The following is a 6,432-nucleotide window of genomic DNA, read 5'->3' as shown; positions in this document are numbered from 1 at the left end:
CGGCCTCTGCATCTGAGAGATGCATGCGGTCACTTTATTAATTATTTTCGAGGACCTTACAAAGTATTACAACAATATGCTTGAATCCGCCATCGGCAACATTTACCACTACTTCTATCCAAATGATGAAGGCGTGCTAGCTAGGCCACTATCCAGACCACTCATCCAAGCCTAACATTAAAATGATGAAGGGGTGCTAGCTGGGCCACTACCCAGACCACTCACCTAAGCCTAACATCAAAAGCCGGAAGCCCCAGCCGAGCCACATACCGGGCCTAGGGTACAAACCGGTCCGACACACTCGTGTGTCGTCGCCGCCATCTTCCACAGGTCCGTCTTCAGAGCAAATATTGAGACTTTTACCTTGTCTGGCAACTCAGCCATCGACGTCACCACGACACCAGACAGCTTCGTCCTCCTGCGCGAGTCCATCGCCACACATCGAACGCCGAATCTTCATTGCGCCACGCCGCCGAGATACGTCGCCATCAATGAGTAGGATGAAGCACCGCTCCACCGAGTCTGGCAGGGCTGCTGAAGACCAAGCACCGTGGAAGAAGGACTCCGAGGCTGAGCACGTAGGCGGCAGAGCGCCAACGCACCTCCACCAGACGAACTCCGACCACGCCACCAACCGCCGCCAAGCAACCAAAGCATCACATCCACCCCAAGCTCACCACGAACGACACCCCCAAGAGGGTAACGACGCCCGGAGCGCCGCTGTCGCTCGATCCGGAAGGATTTGGGCTTTCACCCGGCATACGAGCTGGGTGGAAGGAAGAGGGAAGGAGGCAGCCTGGACGGCGCCTACAAAAAGGGTACGGTGCCCTCGGGCATCGCCGCCGTCGTGGCCAACACTGCTGGCCTCGGATTTCTCCGGAGCCACCTCCCATCTCCAGTCGCCAAATAGGTACAACTCCGGCGACAAAGGCCGCCCAAAGCAGGACCATCGGAGGCAGCCCTGGTTGAAGTAGACGGAGGACTTCAGATCTGGATCGGGCGCCGCCGAGACGCTCGCACCACAGCCACCACCTGTCGCCACCTCGCCGCCCCCGCGGCTGAGGAAGAACGGCCAGCACCAACGAGCACCGGTCACCGCAGACCCGGCGTCGATCCACCAGCCGAGGTCGCCGCCACTGTAGCGACCAGACCTCAAACAGTCTGATCTCTGTGCTTCAGTGTCATCCCTGGATCAGTAATGCTGACACGCACAGTACTTGAAGGATTTATAACAGAGTAGCAATCACACACTTAGTACATCGAATGTCTCAAAAGAGAACTTATTACAATAAATATGGCTTAAGGCCATCTAATAATGATAACAATGGAAGGCTTGGAAGATAAGTGAGTCCATCAATTCCAACGGCATCACTGAGTATAGAACCACGAGCTAAAAGCACCCTACTCGTCGTCTGAAAAGTCTGCAACATGAACGTTGCAGCCCGAAACGGGTCAGCACATGGAATATGCTGGCAAAGTAACACATAGAGAGTAATGGAAGAATAAGACTATACTACATGCATATTTGGCTGGTGGAAAGCTCTATGGTTACAGTTTTGCGTAAAGCCAATTTTTCCCTACTGCAAAAGAATAAATTTTATTTAATTATCATGGAGGTTGTTAAACATTGAGAGTGTAGACACCCTCTCAATCTCAATTAAGCATCATCTTTAAAACCCAACAATATTAATTAGAGTAATATGATGAGATTCACATGATAATCCAAGTACTAGATACTCAAGTTGTCCATAACCGGAGAACGGCTAACCATGATTAGTTTATACACTCTGCAGAGATTTGCGCACTTTTTCCCACAAGACTCGATCTCCTCCGTTGGGATTCTCGCACTACATGGTGTTTGAGAAACGGATGACCGAGACATAGTCTTTCAGAAGCGCTAGCACCTTACGAACGGGTAGACTGTTACACCTACTTTCCCCTACATCTGCTAGTCTACCATTGTAAGAGTTCGCACGACTTACTCAACTATGCTAGAGCCCATAGTAGCTTGTGGCTGCACACGGAAGTTTCTAGTATGAATAATTCATGATCCCTTTGAGCCTGGGCGGCGGTCCATAAAGAAAAACAGGCAATCGCTGGAATACCCAGATGCCTCAATCCACCCAGATGTGTGTTTAAGTTGCCATCTTAAATAAACCATTAATTTAACAATCTCACATCTGTCATGGATACACTCACCCAATCCACGTCTACTAGCATAGCATGTCAATATAAGCAAACGTAGAAGTAACTCCCAAAGGTTTGATATAAAACAGGTAATAGGTACTACCTCATCTACTTCCCAAAACCCACAATTTAATTAGATCCTAATCATGCAATTGTTTGAGGATTGATCTAATACAATAAAACTGGGTAGTAGGAGGTATGATCAAAGTGTTACTTACCTTTGCTGATGATCCGTGAAACCTAGCGATTCGAAGTAGCAAGCGGCGGCGGCGGGGTCCGGCGGCGGCGGCGGCTCCGGCGTGCGGCGGCGCGGGGCGGCGGCGGCATCGGGCGGCGCGGGGCGGCGGCTCTGGCGTGCGGCGGCGGCGGCGGCGTCGGGCGGCGCGGGGCAGCTGCGGCGGCAGGGCGGCGTGCGGTGGTGCGGCGATGCGGCGGCGTGGGCGGCGGGGTCCGACAGCACGCGACGGTGGCGGCGGGCTAGGGTTAGGGCGCGGCGCGGCTTGGGCCTTAACGGGCTCGGGGCGGCGCCTTTTAAAGGCCCGGCCGGACAGAGTCCTGGCCGAACACGGCCCAAAGTCGGTTACGCGTTTTTTTAAATAATTTTGCGCAGAAAAACAAATAAAAGAAATACTAAATGAACTCCAAAAATCCCGAAATAAATTTTCCCCGACTTCTAAAATCAAGCCGAACAGGATAAACATTTATTTGGGGCTTAAATGCAATTTTGAAAAATGCGCATTTTTCCTAAATTCAAATAAAATAGCAAATAACTCCAAAATAAACTCTTATTTGATTTTATTATTAAATCCTCAATTTTTTATTTTTATTTTGGGAAAGTCATTTTATTCCCTCTTTCATATTTCTATGATAGAGATAATTAAAGATAAATAAATAAAATCAAATGATCCTATTTTCAAAATTTGAGAAAACTCAAATATGAAAATAACAAAATCCTCAACTCTCTCCGAGGGTCCTTGAGTTGCGTAGAATTTCTAGGATCAAACCAAAAGCAAATAAAATATGATATGCAGTGATGATCTAATGTATAACATTTCAAATTAAAATTTTGGGATGTTACAAACCTACCCCTTAAGATGAATCTCGCCCTCGAGATTCGGGTTGGCTAGAAATAGGTGAGGGTGGTCCTTCAGCAGTTCTTCCTCTCGCTCCCAGGTGGCTTCATCCTCGGTGTGGTGGTTCCACTGAACTTTGCAAAACTTAATAACCTTGCTGCGGGTGACTCGAGTGGCATACTCAAGAATCTTGACTGGTTTCTCCTCATAGGTCAAATCACTGTCCAACTGAATAGCTTCCAGCGGCACTGTATCTCTCAGCGGTATATCAGTCATCTCTGTGTGGCACTTCTTCAACTGGGAAACGTGGAATACATCGTGAACTCCTGACAATCCTTCGGACAATTCCAACTTGTAGGCTACTTCTCCCATACGCTCCAAAACCTTGTATGGTCCTACAAAACGTGGCGCTAACTTTCGCTTAACTCCAAAACGCTTAACTCCTCGAAGTGGAGATACTCGAAGATAAACTCGGTCTCCGACTTCATAAACTGTCTCCTTGCGTTTAGAATATGCATAGCTCTTCTGCCTCGACTGGGCTACCTTGAGCCTATCGCGAATCAATTTTACCTTATGTTCGGACTCCTTAATCAAATCTGGGCCAAACAACTGGCGGTCTCCAACTTCATCCCACGACAATGGGGTCCTGCACCTCCTTCCGTACAAGGCTTCAAAAGGAGCCATCTTCAAACTGGATTGATAACTGTTGTTGTAAGAGAACACTGCATATGGCAAGTTGTCGTCCCAACTAGATCCGTAACCTAGCGCACAAACTCTCAGCATATCCTCCAGAATCTGGTTGACTCTCTTGGTCTGTCCATCTGTCTGCGGATGAAAAGCTGTACTGAACTCTAGCCTGGTACCCAAATTTTTATGCAACTGATTCCAGAACTTTGAGGTAAACTGGGTTCCTCTAGCTGTAACAATCCTACTGGCTTCTGATGCTCTGCCTTTACTCTCTGACATACATCACAAACTGCTACATACTCCGCAATATCCTTCTTCATTCCGGTCCACCAGAAAGTATCCTTCAAATCCAAATACATCTTGGTATTTCCTGGGTGAATCAAATATGGTGAATCATGAACTTCCTGCAGAATTAACTTCCTGATCTCCGGGTTGTTAGTTACATAAACACGGTCTTCAAACCATAGGGTATTGTGCTCATCCTCATGAAATCCTTTAACTTTTCCTTTGCTCATCTTCTCCTTTATAGAGGCAACTTCCTTGTCAGTCTTCTGAGCATCTCTGATCTTATCCATCAAAGTAGACTGAATCTCCAATGCTGCTACATAGCCTCTCGGAACTATCTCCAAACATAGCTCACGAAGGTCCTCGGCTAACTCCTTCGGTAAATCTCCCGTCATTAGTGTGTTGACATGGCTTTTACGGCTCAGCGCATCGGCTACTACGTTAGCCTTTCCGGGATGATAATGCAATCTCATATCATAATCCTTGATGAGCTCCAACCATCTCCTTTGCCTGAGATTCAACTCCTTCTGTGTGAAAATATACTTCAAACTCTTGTGATCCGTATACACCTCACAATGGTTTCCAATGATAAAATGTCTCCAAGTCTTCAAGGCGTGCACTACGACTGCTAATTCCAAATCATGCGTGGCATAATTCAACTCATGAGGCTTAAGATGTCGTGAGGCATATGAAACAACTCTTCCCTCCTGCATAAGCACTGCTCCAAGTCCTTGACGTGAAGCGTCACAATACACCTCATAATCCTTGTTCTGATCCGGCAAAATCAACACTAGTGAGGTAACCAAATGTTTCTTTAACTCCTGGAAACTGGCCTCACATTCCTCAGTCCATATGAACTTGGTATCCTTCTTCAACAACTCTGTCATAGGCTTCGCAATCTTCGAGAAATTTTTAATGAATCTCCGGTAGTATCCTGCAAGTCCAAGAAAACTCCGGATCTTTCCAACTGTTGTTGGTGCTTCCCAATTTGTCACAGTGTCAATCTTGGTGGGATCTACTACTATACCTTCTCCGGATATAACGTGTCCGAGGAATCCAACTTCCTTCAACCAAAACTCACATTTGCTAAACTTGGCATATAACTGATGTTCTTTGAGCTTCTCAAGTACCAAACGCAAATGCTCCTTATGCTCCTCTTCATTCTTCGAGTAAACCAGAATATCACAAATGAATACTACGATGAACTTATCCAAAAACTCCATAAACACTCTGTTCATCATGTTCATAAAATAGGCAGGTGCGTTAGTCAGACCAAATGACATAACAGTATACTCGTACAACCCATACCTGGTGGTAAAAGCCGTCTTAGGTATATCCTGTTCTCGAATCTTTAACTGATGGTATCCTGATCGCAGATCGATCTTGGAAAATACCTTAGCTCCTTGCAATTGATCAAACATATCATTGATCATCAGTAGTGGGTACTTGTTCTTGATTGTTACTTTATTCAATCCTCGATAATCAACAACCATCCTTAACGATCTATCCTTTTTCTCAACTAGAAGTACTGGCGATCCCCAAGGCGACGAACTTGGGCGAATATAACATTTATCCAGTAACTCTTTAATCTGCTTCTTAATCTCCTCCAAATCCTTTACTGGCATCCTGTATGGTCTCTTAGATATTGGCCCTATGCCTGGCAAAAGCTCAATAAAAAACTCAATGTCTCTATCCGGTGGCATGCCTGGCAACTCCTCTGGAAATACATCCGGAAAATCCTTTACCACCGGTACTTCCTCCTGTACAACTCCCGTTAGGGAATTTACTTGAGTCCTCTTAGGCACATGTCGGGATACATACTTGATCCTTCTTCTTTCTGGGGTGGTAAGCAAAATTGACTTACTGGCGCAATCGATTTCCTCCATACATCGACAGCCAATCCATACCCGGAATTACACCCAAACCTTGAGATTCCAAAATGATCAAATCCGAGGGAAACACATGCCTACCTATACTCAATGGCACTTGAAAACATCCTCGGCTGGCCATATACTCCGCTCCTGGTGAGCTTACTAGCATAGTTGTTCTAAGAACCTTGGTGGGCAGGTTATACTTATCCACAAATCCCCTTAATATGTATGAATGCGATGCACCGGTATCAAAAAGAACGATTGCAGTAAAAGACTTAACCAAAAACTTACCGATTACTTTATCCGGCTGCTCTTCAACCTCCTCCACG

Source organism: Triticum urartu, chromosome 4 (genome assembly GCF_003073215.2).
Source record: "Triticum urartu cultivar G1812 chromosome 4, Tu2.1, whole genome shotgun sequence".
Lineage (NCBI taxonomy): Eukaryota > Viridiplantae > Streptophyta > Magnoliopsida > Poales > Poaceae > Triticum > Triticum urartu.
The sequence above is the reverse complement of the archived record's forward strand: the minus strand, read 5'-3'. Positions refer to the sequence as shown.